This window comes from Vicugna pacos, chromosome 15, assembly GCF_048564905.1.
Source record: "Vicugna pacos chromosome 15, VicPac4, whole genome shotgun sequence".
Lineage (NCBI taxonomy): Eukaryota > Metazoa > Chordata > Mammalia > Artiodactyla > Camelidae > Vicugna > Vicugna pacos.
In genome coordinates, this window is record NC_133001.1 from 35,714,573 (window position 1) to 35,733,568 (window position 18,996).

The 18,996-nt window shown below is 42.8% G+C and overlaps 1 protein-coding gene across 2 annotated transcripts in view; it reads right to left on the reverse strand.

Moving 5' to 3' along the window:
* Positions 1–18,353, reverse strand: part of VIT (vitrin) — a 91,536-nt gene extending 73,183 nt beyond the window's left edge. For both annotated transcript variants that reach the window (XM_072937930.1, XM_072937928.1), the window contains exon 1: positions 18,082–18,353. The gene's annotated coding sequence lies outside the window, so the exon portion shown is untranslated. The remainder of the gene's footprint in view (positions 1–18,081) is intronic.
* Positions 18,354–18,996: the final 643 nt, after the last annotated feature.

The window sequence follows — 18,996 nt, forward strand, 5'->3', positions numbered from 1 at the left end:
GGTCTCTGAGCTTACTGTTAACTCTACCTGGATGCCCTGCCCCCAGGTCAGAACACAATTTACTCCCTCATTTCTTTCAAGTCTTTGCCTAAACATTATCTTCTCTTGAGATATCCCTCATCACCCAACTTAAATTTGCAATCCCTGTCCCACGCATCATCATCCGTACACCCTGTCCTTTCCCTACTATCTTGGTTGCCAGTCACTTATCACCTCCGACAGACTCCATACTTTGCTGATTGTATTTGTTTATTGTTTGTGTTCTCCACTGGAAGGCAAGCTCTGTGAGGGCAGGGATTTTGATTTGATTTGATTTTTTTTATGTGCTTAGTAACTATACTGAATCAATGAATGAGTCGTTAGGGCTCCTTCCTGTCCCTGGGAAATAAAGAAAAAAAAACAAAACAAAAGGAAGACAATCTGTAAATAGTCTAAAAGCTACTGAATTGTACACTTTCAATGGTGTATTTTATGGTATGTGGATTATATTTCAGTAAGCATTATTGATAGTCAACAAACATACCAAAAGGAGAGAAGAAATTGCAGAGAGAAGGGCTCTCAGATCTGTCCTATGACTTGAGAAGACACGATGGACCTGACCTTTACACACAGGGATGAATGGAGCAGGGGAAAAAAACAGGATTCCAGGAAACATGCTAACCCCAGAGGAGGTATCACCCCAGTGCTGACTCATCAGGAGTGGAACCCGACCAGAATCGCTCTCGCCTCTTGGAATCAGAATGGTTTGAGGCTTCTTTCCTACCACTTCAGTTTCTCTCCTTACTTGGTTCATTTACTTATACATTTAAAATATAAATGTGCCGTTTGAAATGTGTGAAAAAAAATTCAAACCCTCTCTCAGCCCTTCCAAAAACTGGGCATAGGGATGGCCACCAGCACTGTTAAGCAGTTTCTACAGGCAGTTCCACGTCAGGGAGCTGTGGTCTCATAGTAATGTTGGAACCGTAATATCTTATGTGCCCAGCAGGGTTCTCACAAAAATGGAACAACAGAGGTTTTCAAAAGAACGTGTTCCTGATTCATAAATTTGTGGACTGGTCTGTGAGATGTAATATAAAGAGTCCTGAATATGAAATTCTGGTGAGACAAATGAAGGCTGCTGTGAGATAAAAATATAATTAATGTAAGAAGAGTAGCCAACCAATTTAATTAGATCTCTTGCTGCCCAGAGTTAGAAGATAAATAATAATACTGCCTTATAATTTTAAGGTTCTTCACAGTTTTCTCCTCCAATTTTTAAAATTATGGTAAAATACAAAAACATAAAATTGGCTATCTTAACCATTTTTAAGTGTACAATTCGGCAGTATTAAATAAATTCGTAATGTGCTGTCATCACCATTATCCACCTTAAGAACTCTTTTTGTCTTGTAAAATTGAAACTTTATGCCCAGTAAACAATAACTCTCTATCCTCCTCTTTCCCTGGTCCCTGGCAACCACCATTCTGCTGTCTCTGTGATTTTGACTACTCTAACTACCTCTTATAAGTAGAATCATAGTAATTTCTTTTTGTGACTGGCCTATGCCAAACAGCATAATGTTCTCAAGGTTCTTCCATGTTGTAGCATATGACAGACTTCCTTTCCTTTTTAAGGCTACATAATATTCCATCCATTGTACGTATGTACCACATTTTCCTCATCCATTTATCTGCCGATGGACACATGGATTGCTTCTGTGTTTTAGTTATTGTGAATGATTATGCTATGAACATAGCACAAATATTTCTTTGAGACTCTGCTTTCAATTATTTTGTGCATGGAATTGCTGGATCATATGATAATTCTATTTTTGATTTTTGGAAGTATCTCCATACTGTTTTTTCAGAGTGGCTATATCATTTTACATTGCCACTAACAGTGCACAAAGGTTCCAATGTCTCTACATCCTCCCCAACGCTTGTTATTTTCTGTTTCTTTTGATAGTAGTCATCCCAACAGGTATCTGGTGGCATCTCATTGTAGTTTTAAGTTGCATTTTCCTAAGGATTAGTAATACTGAGCTTCTTTTCATGTGCTTTTTGGCCATTTGTATACTTTTGGAGAAACATCTATTCAAGTCCTTTGCTCAGTTTTTAATCAGGTTGTTTTTTGATTGTTGTCGAATATTAGGAGTTTTCTACATATTCTAGATATTAATCCCTTATCAGATATATACTTTGCAAATGTTTTTTTCCCATTCTATGGTTGCCTTTTTACTCTACTGATAGTATCTCTTGGTGCACAAAATTCTGAAATTTTCGTGAAGTCCGATTTATCTATTTTTTCATTTGTTGTCTATGCTTTTGGGTGTCATAGTCAAGAAATTGTTGCCAAATTCAAGGTTGTGAAGCTTTTGTCCTATGTTTTCTTCTAAGAGTTTTATAATTTTAGGTCATACATTTAGATCTTTGATCCACTCAAGTAAATTTTTATATATGGTGTTAGGTAAGGGTCCAACTTCTTTCTTTTTCATGTAGATATCTACTTTTCCTGGAACCATTTGTTGAAGAGACTGCCTTTTCCCCACTGAATAATCTTGGCAAAAAATCATGACCATATATGTAGGTTCATTTTAGGCTTTCTGTCCTATTCCATTTGTGTATATGTCTGTACCGATGCTAGTATCACATTGTTTTGATTACTATATAGCTTTGTGGTAAGTTCTTTTGGATCAGAAACTATGTGTCCTCCAGCTCTTCTCTCTCTCTCTCTTTTTTTTTTTTTCAAGATTGTCTTGGCTATTTGGGGTCCTTTGTGATTCCATATAAATTTTTGTATGGTTATTTTCTATTTCTGAAAAAAACTGTCATTGGGATTTTGATATTGTGTTAAATCTGTCGAGTGCTTAAGGTAGCTTTTATAGTTTAACAATACTAGGCCTTCCAATCCATGAACATGGGATATGTTTCTACTTATTTATGCCTTCTTTAGTTTCTTTCAATAATGTTTTATAGTTTTCATTGTACAAGTCTTTCACCTCCTTGGTTACGTTGATTCCTAAATATTTTATTCTTTTGGATGCTGTTGTAAATGGAATTGTTTTCTTAAGTTCTTTTTCAGATTGTCCATTATTAGTGTACAGAAATGCAACTGACTTTTGTGTGTTGACTTTGTATCCTGCTCCTTTGATGAATTCATTTATTAGTTTTAACAATTTTGTTGTGGAATCTTTAGGCTTTTCTATGTATAATATTATATTATCCGAAAACAGAGCTAATTTTATTTCTTTCTTTCCAGCTTGGGTGCCTTTTATTTCTTTTTCTTGCCTAGTTGCTCTGGCTTGAACTTCCAGTTCAATATGTTGAATAGAAGTGGTGAAAGTGGTGTCCTTGCTGTGCTCCTGACCTTAGAGGAAAAGCTTCAGTGTTTCACCATTGAGTGTGACATTTGTTGTGGGTTTTTCATATGTGAATTTTATTATGTTGAGATAGTTTTCTTCTATTGCTATTTTGTTGAGCATTTTTATCATGAAATAGTATTGAATTTTGTCAGATGCTTTTTCTGCATCAACTGAGATAATAATGTGGGTTTTTCCCTCTTTGTTCTATTAACATGGTGTATTACATCAGTTGATTTTCATATGTTCAACCATTCTTGCATTACAGAAATCCCACTTGGTCATAGTGTATAATTACTTTAATATGCTGGTGAATTCAGTTTACTAATATTTTCTTGAGGATCTTTTTGCATCAATGTTCATAAGGAATATTGTATTAGTATGGGAAACTGTAGTTTTCTTTTCTTGTAGTGTGTTTGGTTTGGTATCCAGGTAACGATTGCTTCATAGGATGAGTTAAAAAGTGTCCTCCTATTTTCAGTTTTTAGGAAAAGTTTGAGAAGGATTGGTGTTAGTTCTTCTTTAAATGTTTAGTAGAATTCAACAGTGAAGTCGTCAGGTCCAGGGCTTCTCTTTGTTGCAAGAGTTTTGATTACTGATTCATTCTCCTTACTAATTATAGGTCTATTTTTTTTTTCTTCATAATTTATCTTGGTAGGTTTTGCGTTTCTGGGAACTTATCCATTTCATCTAGGTTATTCAATTTGTTGGTGTACAATTATTCGTAGTACTCTTACAATCTTTTTTATTTTCAAAAGCAGTGGTTGCTTCAGGTAAAAAGAACTGGGTAAGCGGTGATCAGAGATGGGAGTGAGTTTTACAGCTTTGTTATATTTAAATTTTTACCCTGTGCACAAATATCAATAAATCAGAAATTAATAGAATGATCTCTTGGGAACACCTAACATATACAGACAGTGTTGATATCAAATGAGAAGCTACAGTAATCTCCTAACCCTCTCCTTGACTCTTGCTTTTCTTGCTCCAGGTCACCTTTCTCTCTGGTTGGAAAGGATCACTTCCCCAAAGTACAGGTCTGACTGTGCACTCACTCTCAGAATTCTTCACAGTCCATCATTCTCTGCAGGATAAAGCCCACATTCCTTAGTGAGGCATCACAAACGTAATGAAGTGGCCCACCTTACCTTTCATACCATCTCACTGCAATTCTCTTCTGTAATCCTCTTCTCTGACTCCAGCACACCCCGGGCTTTTGGTCTTTTCTCTACACCCTCACATCTGTGTCTTGGCTTATGCTCTTATTACTGTTCTGTCTGGAATACCTTACCACACCTCATCTACCTCTCACAAGCTTATTCATTTTTCAAAGTTTACTCATGGGCCACCTCTTCTAGGTAAATCTCTCTGATCTCCTCAAGTCAAAATTCATCTTCAATCATGCATCCATTTAATCATTCCAAAAGATTTTGGGTGAGTACACTGCGCTAGGCAGAGAGGAAGAAGGTGCAGGACCTATCTTCAGGTTGCTGTGAGTGTTCTAGAAAGAAACTGATGTGCACTCATCATAACTAGCATTAGCTGAGCATTTTAAGTGTCAGTAATATATTAACTCATTTAATCCTCACAACAGCTTGATCAAGTAGGGGCTGTTTCCTGCCTTAATTTCAGAAGTAAGGAATTGGAGGCACACAGAAGTTAAGTACTTCGCCCAAGGGTCACAGGGCTGGAAAGAAGAGGAGCTGGAATTCAACCCAGGTAGTCTGAATATAGAGGCCCTGCATTTTGTTTCACTGCTTGCCATAGATGTTTCATAATAAGCAAGTGCACTTCCCTCACCCGCATTCTGATTTAATTGGTCTTAGTTGGAGTCCATATTTTTTTTAAAGCTCCCCACGTGACTCCACTGTGTAGGCACAGTTGAGACCCTCTGCTCTCAAGGATATGTGATAACAAAAAGGGTAGATGACTGAATAGGCCTGAGGCATGAGGATTGGAAGAGGGTTGAATTCATTTAACTGGCAGGTTGGAAAACAACGAGTGGTGAGGGAAGGACAGGACAAAGGGGACGGAGAAGCTTCAGGACCTGGGAGCTGCTGGGCCAGGCTGGGAGAGGAGTCAGACTGTTAGGGAGGAAAGCAGGGCCATGTCAGCCTTGAAAGTCATGCCTAAAGAACGCAGAATTGATCCTTTAGGTAATGGGGAGACATGGAGGGCTTAAAAGTTATTTTTGCATTCATCATTTTTAATAAGGCCCCTTAAGGCTTCCATGAGCCATTCACTTGGAGAAAATCTGCCCTAGTGGGCAGGCAGGATTTATGTAATGCTGGTGTTTGTCTGATCTACGATGCTACATGGGGGAACACCTAACAATACCCTTTGTCCACAAGGTAGAAAGAGCCAGTGTTCATTAGGAAACATTGAATAGTTATGAGAGGCTTGTGCTATATTTCCAAAATGCCAAAAATCCCTTGAGGACAGACATCTCTGAATGGGGAGAAGCCACATCTGCAGCCTTGCTTTCTTCATCTCTGCCTAATGTAAAGCCTCAGCTGCTTGTCAGTGGTTGTGGGTTGACCTATAAGGATGGAAAAGGGAAGGCTGTCACTAAAAGAGGCCTTTACAATGTGGAGGTGACCTCAATCTGCAAGTAAACCTTTAAACAGATCACATTCCTCAGGGCCAGGCCTGTAACACTGCATTTCCTGTTACCACGACTCCAGTGGTCACTATTATAGTCCCCCATATTCTGTGAAGGAGACAGAAAGAGTAAGCCAGAGAGGACAGTAGTTTTTCTTTCTTATTTCCCTTCTTTCCAATTCCTTCCTAATTTTATTGTAAGGAATGCCCAAAGAAAATTTAAGCCAAATAAGCAAGGAAGACAGGAGAAATTTTGCCTTTTCTCAATATGTTGGCTTCTGAGGACACACCAGGCTCCTGGAACATGTGTCCTAAGTCAGGTTGTCTGGACTGGACATTGTTGGTTGCCTAAGCAGAGCACCTGCTTCCCCACTTCCTCCTTCCTAACACAACCCCAGCTTAGTAAAGGGAATAAATGTAGCCAGAGGGCTCAGAAGAAGCTGGTCCATCTCTAGCTCCTGGGGTGGATCCTGAGTCCAAGTCTGTGCCAAGGCTGGTTTTATATATATATATATATATATGAGAGAGAGAGAGAGAGAGAGAGAGAGAGAGATTCTCCCTTGCTGGTGATTGCTTCATGACTGCAGGAGTGAGCCCATCAGTACATGGCCCCCTCCAGTTGATCATGGCTATTCAAGGGTGGACTGTGTCCTGAGTTGTATCAGACAGACAGAAAGGAAAAACTTGAATCCTATGTTTTTCAGGCAAGGTTGCCTCTCTTGTTGGAAAAGAACAAGGGAGCAGGTTGTTCTAGCTGTGCTGGAAGCCATGTTGTGACCATGAGGCTAGTTAGTCTGAGGGAAAAGTCAGCACAAAGAAGAGGAAGGCAGCCAAGCGAATCACAGAGAAATGAAGCTGGACCTTTGACTGTCTTGTGCCTGCAGGCTGGGCCCACCTCTGGACCACCTGTTATGGGAGATAATGAATTTCCTTTTCAGTTGGGCTTGCCGCTGAAAGGTTATTCCTGACTACTTTCTGACTCATAGCGACTGTCCATACAGTGGATTCACCTAGGGAAGACAGTAATGATACAGGTTTATAGCAGAACCTGCAGAGTGTGTTTTTCAACAATCCTCTCATCAGAACCACCTAAGAACCTCCTGAGGTGGTAGATGACGTGATAATTCCTGTAATACAGAGTAGTGAAGTGGCTTGCCTAAGGTCACACAGCTCAGATCTTCTCTATTTTAATTTTGTGCTCTTTTTGCTCTATCAAGTTCATCACATGACTGTTACTGTAAATTCCAAGCTATTTCACCATTTACTATACATAATAGTATTATGAAATAAAAATTCCACTCCTCATTTGTACAGTGTCTCACTTTTAAAAGACTAGTTATGTCTATAACCTTACAAGATCCCTGAAGTCGGGGAGGGATAGCTCAATGGTAGAGTGTGTGCTTAGCATGCGTGAGGTCATGGGTTCAATCCCTAAACCTCCTTTTTCAAAAAAAAAAAAAGCTAATAATAAATAAATAAATAAGCCTAATTACCTCCCCCAAAACAAATAAACAGAAAAGATCCCTGAAGTATGTGGCTCAGATATTATAGTCAAATGTAGAAATAACACTTGCTGAAATTAAAGGAATCAGCTGGTCAAAAGCCTATAATTTGGCAAAACGAAACAAAAAACAAACCAACAAAAAAACCCCAAAACTTAGGCCAATCAAGATCTTTCTTGGGATTTTGGAATCGAAACCCTAAAAGCGTTGAAAGCTGGGAGCCCAGCTGAAGGACACATGGGGCTCTGAAGATAAAGACGGGGGAGATGGAGAAGATAAAGTGCGTGGCCCTGGGAGAGGCAGGGAGAGCGGCTACTTTGGTTCCTGGCCACTTCCCGGGTCCCATTTCCAGTCCGAAGGAGGCCCAGCTGGACTTGGGCTCCTGTGCAGGACATAGATGTTTCTGGGCCCTTTTACTGCAGCCAGTTTGAGTTGGTTTCTGTTCCTTGAGGCTTTGATCAAAATGCTTTTCATGCTTGTTGTTGAGTTGTGTCCTGTTTCCCTGAAATGATTAGTAGGGACGCGAAGACATGTAAAATGAAAAGGCCTTTTGTGTGTGCTTGTCTTTCAGTAGCCTCAAAGCAGAGGTCTCTAGAGCGGCCTTACCCAACCCCGGAGCCAGCTCTGGGAAGAAGTGTGGCAAGGAACCCCATGAACTGTGGCAGCCGTTGAGCAAGAAGAACACAGCCTGGGAGGCTCTGGGAGGAGAACTAGGAGGGGAGACCTTGAAATTATGCTGTCCTGATGTGGAGTTCCTGGTATATTTATCAGCATGGCTCAAAACCTGGGGTGATTTTGCCCCCTAGGAAAGAGTCATTGGTGTTATGGTATTGGCATGTAGTGGGCAGAGGCCAGGGATGCTGCTAGACGCCTACGACACATAGGACAGAATTATCCAGCCTGATGTGCCAGTAGTGTCAGCGTTGAGAAACTGACAATGTTTATTTTTCAGTATATGTATAAGAATCTTATGCTCACTGCTGTTCCAATCTAGAAATTGTCCATAAATACTATAGGTGGGTTTTTTGTTTGTTTTTTTGATGACTAAGGTGTGAACTACTCAGGATCCCTTCCTCTGGGGTCACGTTTGATCACCAGACACAGTCAGGGCAAATCCTAAAGCAAAGATACTCACTCCTGGGCAGTGGTATGGATTAAAAAGCGTGTGTTCAGTGACTGATCTGTGCCTGTGCCATTAGGTTCATTGATCCATGTGGCATGTTTCTACATGTCACAAAACCAAAAGGGGAAAGCCTTTCCTGGTGCGTGTGTTTCAGACCATCGTTTTGTACCTCGTTAAGAACCTGACATATGGTAATGCTTTCCACATCCACAAAGGCTCGGACCAATAGTGATTTCCAGTGAGACTGCAAACAGTAATTACATTTCTGAAGTGGTAGTTTAGATCTTATATTGCCAGTGGGACAAAATACTAGTTTGCAGGCATGCCCCCAAATGAGCTCTAAAGAACTCCTTCCAAGAGTTATTTATCCTCTGTAATGGAAGGGGGCACGGAGAGCAGTAAATCTGGGGGAAGGGGAGAGGAGCTCAGTAAAAGGCCAGGTGGACCGTGACTGTGCCCCTTAGTTACTCTGGAAACCGTTCCCGGTTTAGAAGATTCTCACGGAAGCTTTGGAAGATGAGTTTCTCTCATCAGAGGCTTCTTTCCCTAATGTGTTTGACACTGTGGATTAGCCCTGCCTCCTCCCAGTGTGTTTTCTCCCTTGGGCTTTGAGGTTTGTGGTTGCTAAGGAGCCGTCCGCTGTGAGTGTGGAGCTGGGTATCTGCTTCAAGTCCAGCTGTGATCCCCAGAGCCCCGACTGGCCCGAACACTCTGTGCTTTTTGGTCTGCCTTCAATTCTGAGGCCCAGAAAAACATTTTCGGGTCTGGCACAGCCTCCCAGCTGAGGCAGGCAGGAAGATGAGGGCGGGTCTGCAGGATCCGCAGTATCTTCCTGTCTGCCCCCTTGGTCTCAGATGACAGGGCTCCAGCTCTTCCCAGGCCGCCGAGAGGCGGGCGTGGGGCTGCGGGTCAAAGGGCATTCCTGAGTCCCAGCAATCAGAGGCGTGGGGGACACGCAGGGTGTGGAGCAGGACAGTGACTGCAGCTGAGCTGAGGGCCGTGGAGGATTAAGTCCTAGTAATCGGCGGGGACCAGCAGAAGGAGTCATGGAGAAGCAGGAGACCCAGCTCCCCAGTGGGAGCCCTGTGGCCTCACGCTCCAGAGGGCTTCTCGGACCTTTCCCAGCTCTGCTGGAGCCTTCGTGCCTCCTTCATGTCCCTTCTGACAGTCGTGCTGTCTAGTGGCCTGTGACATGAGATGGGATCAGTCCTCTGTTCCTCTTTGTGGAAAGTCTGAGAAGTCTAGCGTCCACTCCAGCAATAATCACTGTCATTTGCTGAATGTTCACATGCTACACACTGCGCATGGGCAATTTCTTTTATCACAGTGATCCTATCAGGTCAGTACTTTTGCACCCATTTTTCAGGGTAGGAAATTGAGGCTCGGGGAACTTTAGTAAGCTGTTCAACTTTAGTAAGCCAGAAGTAAGTTGTAGAGTGAATGTGTAGCAGAACCAGAATTCTACTCCAGGCCTCAAACATTTAACCCCACTCACCACCCCATTGTACAACTGTATCAGATGGTTTCACTTTCCTTTTTGTCTTGATGCATATATCCTAGGCTTTTTGAAATATGCTGTTGACAGTAATTTAGATGCACTTTGTGAAATACATATACTGAGTGATAAAACTGTCTTACTTATCAGGACAAGAGTTTTTTTGAGAGCCATATTTGGGCTTGAACTCACACACAGCTTCCTCCCTCACACAAATGTTATTTAGGGTAAAGTGAAGCACCAAGCGTATTTTTAAGTTTAACCAGGCATAACACACCCATCTAAATAAACATCTGAGTGTATTGTAATTGGCTGTGTAATGGGATGTTAAAGTGGGATGATCCTTTGTCTTAGTTTCAGCTGAGACTGAATACCAGCTGCTTCCACATTCTGGAAGGGGTCTCCTTGCAGCTCCTCTCACCATCACCTGAAGCAGGTGGGACCGGGGAGACCACAGCTCCTCTTCTGCATCCGGGGAGGGAGAGTGCCAACAACTTTTCCTAAAGTAACCCTGCCCTCTGCTTCCCAACTGCCCTCACAGCTTCCACAACCTGTTGTACTGTCTGGAGGGAGGCAGTCACCGGGGATCCTGGTTCTTGGTTATTTCCTTTGGAAGTCCAGCTTGGATGCCCAGTGACCCAGTTGAAATGACTGAGTTGTTGTGTCCCTTGGGCTTGAGGGCACAATGGACTGGTGTCTGACTCCTGATTAAGTCAGGAGAGGAAATCGCTCATGGCAAACAAGACTAACTGTGTGAGAGTCAGCCTGAGATTGCTTTAGGTCCTGCCCAAGCCGGGTGCAGGGAGGGCTGAGGAGGTGGCTGGAGGTCACCCCCGGTTGCTCAGGGGCTGAGGGAGGGACTGTAAACCCCCAGCCAGAGCAGATGCCACTGAGGGGTCCCAGCAGAGTGGGGTGCATCTCTAAAGAAGGCGCTCCCGTGGGGACAGATAACAGCTGTGCATGCCCACCAACCCCAGGGAACCCAGATGCCAGCTCACAACAGTACTAACCAGTAAGGCCCTCTGTCACCTTTATGTCTCCTCTCTGTCCCCTCTTCAACTCTGGACATGAAGAGACCACCGTTACAGTCAAGGGGAGAGGGGTAAAGGTGCAAAGCAGAGAAAGAGTGAATGCAGTCACACTGCTTCCCCAGTGCAGAAAGCAAGCCTGGGGCTGGGTTGGGGGTGAAACTGTGCACACGGCTTTTATGTCTTTAAGCATTACCTAGGTATTACCTCCATATTAATAACTGAACTGGGTTGTTTGCAGGGGGCGGTGATGTAAGCAAGCTCTTTTCAAAACCCCTATAATATTACGAAGTATGCAATATTAAGGGACCTACTCAGATTTCATCCAGGGCAGAGTCTGAAACTGCCCACAGACTGCGTGTGAGTGGGCACTGTGGGCGTCTGGGGGAAATCTGGAGGTGTTAGGAAGTCCACCCTGGATCTCACCACTTTTCTTCCTCACTCAGCCTGCTCCAGAAACTCACTGGTCTCCCAAGCACGGTCCAACCCCAGGGCCTTTGCATTTGCTCTTCCCCCGGGGATCCACACAAGTCACTCCCTGGCTTCCTTCACCTCTCTCTTGGTTTAAGTGTCCCTTTTTCAGACATGTATCTAACTGCACAGTGCAAATCGTCACTGCTCTGTCCAACCTCCTCGTCCTACTTTCTAAAGGTTTTCCCAGCCCATATCACCAGCAGACCCAGACCTCTTTAGTGCGTGGTCCCAGACTGGCAGCCCCAGGAGAACGCAGAGTGTTTCGTGCTCTGTTCATCCCAAGCACACAGAATTGTGGACGGCACATGGTGGGGGCCCAGTAAATATTTATTTTGCTTTCACTGAATCTCTGTGCTTCCCTAGATTCCCTTTCAGAGCACAGGTCTACTCGCTCTGTTGTACCGGCGAATCCAGCCTGGGCAAGCTGATGTGTTCTTTTACGTCCAAAGCAGGTTTTCTCTGTCTGGTATACGAAGGAGGCCGAGGAAGGAACTCTCTTTGCATTGAGACACCAGTGACCTGATGCCTTGGAAACTATACACTGAGTTCCCCCAAAGGAATAGTTGTTTTTTTCTTTTTTGTTTCTGAGAAGAAAGAATGCAGACCCAGAATTTCTTCTTACTATAGCCTGAAGGGTGAATTTTATGAATTTTTACCACATGCCCACACAAAACTTTAGCCTTTCTCTCACTGAGGGAAAGAATTTGAGAAATTTTTACTAGAGTCTTGTCAATGGAGAGACCCTGATTAGGGAAAGTGATTTTCTGAAGTCGTCTGTGTCATAGGGAAGTACGATCCTTTCTGTGACTCTCTGCCAACTTAACCCTGGAGTGAGGATAAAGGACACCTTTTGGGGACTAGTGACTCAAAGAACTTGATAATGAGGTCTGCTCCTTGGCCTCCCCTCTGAGAGTCAGGTCTTCCCAGCACACCTGAAACGTGATTCTGAAGTCAAAGATGATTCAAGAATGACAGAAATAAAAACCCTTCATTCCCAAAGGCCTTCTCCCATGAATTCCTTGTCTCCACTCCCTTTTATCAGTATTACTGGGGAGACTATCCTTGCAAAAATGAGTGATTTCCTTAGAAACTTAATTTGGCTTGAAAACAGTGTTTTCAGGGATGGCAACGATTAATTTGGTGCAGTGATAGAAAAACCAGGACCATGTGAATTGTGGCCTGGCTAGTTCAGAGTGTGAGCTCTGAAACTAGGCTGCTCGGGTTTGATGTTGATTGAGCTCCATCACTTACTGGCCATGTGACCTTGGACAGCTTACTTCTCAGTGCCTCAGTTTTCTCATCTGTATAGTGGAAAGAGCAATAACCCATCTCCTGTGGTAGCTGTCAGGATTAAATGAGTTAATATATGGAAAGGGCTTAGAGCAGTGCCTGGCAAGGAAGACTAACTCTGTAAGTGCTGTGAGTACTTAAGGTAGTTGTTGGGGTGGTTAATCATGATTATTGTCATCGTCCTCATTACTCTCATAACCATCTCGCAAAACATGGCCCACTTAGACTTTAGTTCAGGACATAACAGAGATGAAGCCACCAGTTAAATCCATCTCAGTAAGATTCTGCCCAGGATTACCCATGGCTTGATTTTAGGATTCTTGGTGAAGGAACCACATGGCTTTGTGACTGTCATTGGAATAAATTCTTCTCGGGCCCCAAAAGGGAACAGTTCTGTAGTTTTGTTGCTCCCTTCTCTGCTCAGAGATTTGTGGGGATCTTTAGCTCATTTTCACGAAAATCTTCTAAATGGTTGTAGGACAGCTGGCCCAGTGGAATGGCTGAGGAATGACATCTAGCATTCTTAAGAAGAACTGGAAAACACCATCCCCTGAAGTGATAAGGAAGCAGAAATGGGCCTAAACAGTTTTTAAAATTATAAGACCAGAATCAGATACAACCACCCAAATATTCTGTAAACTGAATCTAAGCCAAATGAATTTTTTGTTGTGTCAAGACCCTGGCTTGTGAATTTGACTCAGGAAAGGGTTTGGCCTTCGTTAGCTCAGTTCACCTTTCTCCCCCAGGGGATGAGCACCAAGGAATGCGGCAGCGGATCCCAGCGAGTCACAACCTCTGCCGCAGGGAGTGTTGGGCTTTTTGCAAGCTGCCTCGTGATGTGCAGCTTTTATGGGTCTCAACCCAGAGCACCGCCTGGTGCCTCCTCCGTGCACTTCCCGGGCAGCCCTGAGCATTTCCGGCGGGCGGTCTCTCAGGACTTCTTGAAGGTTTGCAGGCTGTTGAAATGGAAAAGTTTTCTAGTTGATTAACAAGTTCTGAATCCAGTCTCCACAACCGTGTGTGTTACAGGATAAGGTACCCATAGGAAAATGCAGTCAACAAAACTGAAGTCGTCTTTGCTTTGTTGTGAATTTTAGCTCTTCACCTCCTGGTTTGCAAGCAGGAATTCACCTAGATGACCTCAGACTGGTGTGAATTTGTTTGGTGTGTGTGTGGTTTTTTTTTTAATTAAAATTTCCATTTGGTCCTTTTTAAAGTTCTCTGTCTCTTTGTTGAGCTCCTCATTTTGTTTTCCCAACTTGGTTACATTATTTATCTGTGTTCTCTTGAGGCTCTTGGAGCATCTTCAGAAGAATTACTCTGAGTTCTTTGTCAGGCAGCTCGTGTATCGCCATTTCTTTGCGGTCAGTTACTGGAGGTTTACTGTTTCTTTGGTGGTGCTGTTTCCCCGGTTCTTCACGATCCCCGTAGCCTTGTGTGGATGTCTGTGCATTTGAAGAAGCAATTGCCTCCTTCCAGTTTCATGGACTGGCTCCTGTAAGGAGAGACCTTCACCTGTGGATGGATGCACACTGGAGTGCGCTGTGGCCTGGGTCTAGTGGTGCCGAGCACGAAGTGTGGGGTTTCTGTTGGCTCCAAATCCAGGGAGACTTGATATCTTGACAGCTCAGGCCAAAGTGTCAACAACCATGTGGTCCCTGGAGAGCACTGCAGGGGATCCACAGTGGCTGCAGGGACTGTTGGGGTCCTCAGTGGCACCTCCAGTGGCTAGGGACCAGGGCAGGCAGTGGTGGTGGTGGGAGCTGGCAATGCGCACACACTGGGCTGCAGGGCCAGCTGCAGGTGCTGGTGCGGTGGCAGGGCCGGTTGCGGACACATGTAGGGGCAAGGGCCAGGGTCGCCAGGGTTGGGCCTCCTTCGAGCTCACTAGCAGCTGTGGGGCCCCTGACTGCCGGTGTGCACTCCTGTGGCTGCAGGGCCTCACCACAGGCTGTGCGCTGCAGTGGCGTCTGGTGCTAGTTGGGCTGGCGGGCACAGGTGCATAGCTGAAGGGGCTCTTTGCAGGGGAGCCCAGCGGTGCAGGCCATTGACAGGACTTAGGGCCCTGGCTGTCTGTGTGCAGGCCTGTGTGTTCATTAAAATTTAAGAACTGGCCCTATCAAAGAGCCATTTCTGATGTGTTGCCTAAATTTGCCCTGCTCTGTGGCTCTCTTCTTGCCCCATTCTCTGCACTAGCAGGAGCTGCTCACAGCTGTTGTGCAGGGAACTTTCATGCCTGTAAAAACTAGCAAATTCCCTTTGTACTTCGCTCTCTCACCAAATTGTGTTGAGGGAGTGAGGAATTTCACCAGCTTCTGCAAACCACTGGAAGACCGTGTTTAGGCAGCCAGTGGGGGACCTTTGAGGTTTCTCAAAATACAGACATCACAGAAGTTGCCTCTCTTGCTTTAGTATTTGCTGATCAATTGAATATCTCAGATTCTCTGGGTGAAGAGATGGCAACAAATTTCTAATAATTATATTAATATCCCATAGTCCCACATATCTATGTGCTCACTACATCCAAAGAGTTAACGTTTAAAAGTTTGAAGAGGATTGCAGATGATTTGTTTCACAGCTGATCTGATTTCTGCATTCCAGTCCCACATGTTGAAAAATCACTTGCTAACATTTGGGTACCAGGCACCGATTGAAGCTTTTTGCCACAACCCTGTGAGGTGAGCACTAATAGCAGACCCTTTTTACAGATGCGAGAACTGAGGTCCAGAGGGTTTAAGGAATTTGCCAAAGTTAACATATTTAAGAAGTGGCAGTGCCTCCTTCCTGACAAACCCCACAGGATCCATGGCATGGGGTGGGGGGCATTTGGCCTTAAATTTGGATATTTGACATTATCTCCACATGAGGTTATGCAGTCATAGAAATACTCTAGAGAACCAAAAGAAGTCTGTCATACAGCTTTAACCACACTGTCCCCAGTATCCTATGGATAGATACATATAAATATATATATTTATGCATATACTTATGTTACATTTCACTAACAAAATTATGTTACATTTCATTTTTGTATGTTAAAGTCCTTAGTTAGGTAAACATAAATATTTTACATATACCATAGGGTTCATGACCCTGTTCTGATTTTGTCATATACGGAACATCTCAACAGTGAAATTGGCCTGGCTGTGTCTTGACATTGGAGATGTTCCAGTGCGTAGAACAATAGGATCAGGAGGGAAACTTAGAAACTATCTTGTCCGACTTCTTCATTTCATTTGTGAGGAAATGGAGACAGAGATGTTGAGTAATCTTCCCAAGGTCACACAGCTAGACTGCCCGTCCACTGACGGACAGACCACTGCGCTCTGTCCTGCACCCACTGCTCTCGATGCCTGGCTCTTGCCTCCACACTAGCAATGAGAGAAGTTGCATACTTGGGCATGTGTATTGGGAACATCCTGGAGGCCACGAAACATTTATTTTACAATGATTCCTTCCCGTGCAGTCTTTTTTTTTTTTTTTTAAATATGCAGGGAAAACAATTCCATCTCTTTAGAACTTTTCACATTTCAACACCCTTTTCAAACTGAGAATCAATATTGAACCTCATGACCGTCCTGAGAGGGGGTATATGCAGGCACTGCTATTTCTGTTTTTCAGATGGGGAAACAAAAATCCAAAACTGTTACACACCTCTCCTGAGGAAACACAGCTAGGTCGTGGCAGAGCTGTTACTGTCATTTAGGACTCCTGGCTTGGGATGTAGCACTGAACTGCACTGCTTTCCTGTAGACAGCATGTCCTACCGGAATTACAGATGAGAACAGCACAAGCATTTTTGTTCTCCTGATGCTATTCATAAACCATCCTCAAACCCAGTGCATTTTCTCTGAAAGAAACTATTCTTCACGTGATCAGCAACTTGGCAGAAAAGATAATTAGATCTTCTAAAAGTTATTCATAAAGTAAACGCTGCGTCAGGATAGATATTAAGCATTTCCTAATGTATTTCCTTTCAGTGGTGAGGTGTAAGATCTATTTAAATGAAGCTTAGTCTGGGAAACCAGCATATTGCAATTAAAAATGCAGCCCTTGTACTCTTGCAATTCTTTGTCTAAAGCCCTTTTACAAAAGGGGGTATTTTAATTCAATAAAAAGACAGGCACTCCCAGCTTTCCTATGGGCGGAGTAGCTACGGTTTGCAGCTCACACACACAACAGAGAAAACACACAAACAAATAGTATTTGATCTTGCCTTGCTGCAGGCTATTTTCATCTTTCAAGAGACCGAGGGGAAAACAACCTCAGAACTTTACCACCAAAACTTCCAAATTTATTGCAACCCAACGTAATGGCAAAATGCTATTTTCTTAGTGCTCACATTTTTGGAGTAACCACCATGGCCAAGAATGCCTGGTTTTATATTTACAATAAACCCAAAGAAAAATCTTGAATTCCACTCTCAGTTTGGGGATGGCAAAGATGCCCTGGGTTGTTTGGAGCAAACCATCAAGTCTAATTATTCAGTCTTATCCTCTCTGTTTAACCTGAGCTCGAGGCATTTATTTCATGTTTATACTGGTTTAACACAAATCATGCTGAAAAGAGATTTTGTATCCTGTTTCCCTGTGCAAAGCTGGGCTACAGTAGTAGACTTAACAATGCCAACCCTTTCTTGGGCTTATCAGTTAAAGGAGCACTCAGCCTAAGAAAACACTTCCAGTGTAAACAGGGTACAGAATTGCACATTTAGCCACATTCCACTGGGATCTGTCTCAATAGACAGAAGTATAGAACACTAAGTAATTTCTCCTTTAATTTAGCATCAATGTGCCCATTTCTCATACTGCTTTTCACACATTGTTATAAGCAATTTATTACGTTGCTGTTGCATTCCATGCAGCAAGTAAGGTATAAAAAAAAGGCAAGATAATAGATTTAAACCAGCTTTAAAGTTCTGCACAAGCATTATACTTTTCAACATATTTTAACCATAATTAAGTTGGCTTAAAGATACAGTGAAAATCTTGTTCTAATCTTATCTCAGCACAATTTCTTTATAGTTGATATACATAATATTAGTTGTTTACAAGGATGGCAACTACCAGCCACTCCCATCTCAAATCTCCTGAGACTGAAATTTGTACAGACTGATTACTTGGTCAAGGGATGTATTCTAGTTTCTTAATGATAAAATACATTTTCATGTTTTCAGGACAAGAAATGGAAAGCAAACTATTTACATAGCTTAGAAATTTATCAGACCTACCTTGTTTGAAGAAAGCAATTTTTTTTTCAGAACTCTTCCACCACACAGAATGGATATCCTTTTTTGCTTAAGCTTGTCTGCATCACAGATCCCATCCAAATTATTCTTAAAGAAGAAAGAAGAGGTCCAAGCACCTTTTCTCTTCTGAGGGGAGCTAATCAAACATTCCCATCAACCTCTCAGCACTTTGAAAAGCACATTTTACACCACACACACACACACACACTCTCTCTCTCTCTCTCTCTCTCTCACACACACACACACACACACACACTGCTTCTCACACTGGTTTTAGTGCTGAACTAGGCGGTCCTCTTTTAAATTTCCACTCCCACTTGCTTTTTTTTTTTTTTTTTTTGGGTAAGGATGTCTAAATTTTCTTTTCTAGCCCAAAGCACACATTTTCAGTAGGCAAATTCTGCAATTTGAAATCCTGAAAAGTAGAAGAGAAACATCTAGATAAAATGGAAAATGGGAGATATTCTTTAAAAAGGACTTAAGCAGGGCAATTCAATTTTCTTTCTTTTTCAAATGCTAGCGAACAGCTGGATTAAAACTACATAAAGAAAGAAAACTGTGCAAACACTACCGAGCTGATTCTACTGGACTCTCACTTGTGGAGTGAGAATAATTTTCCTACATGTTTAAAGCTATTTTTTTGGTTTAGTTCGCTTCAGTCCTTTCTGCAATTTTGGCAAGTTTAACGAAGTGACCGTAGTCTAGGCTGCTGGGAACGGGACACAAGATAATAATAGGGGGAAGTAAAACCTGACTCTTGTTTCCAAAAACGAATGATGGATAGCTCACATCTGAGTGAAATCTGCCGGATTTTAGTTATTTACATGTTAGTGTCATCAATTACATCGAAAGGATTCAGACCCAAAACATTACATTAGCATATCACAGCATCTTAAA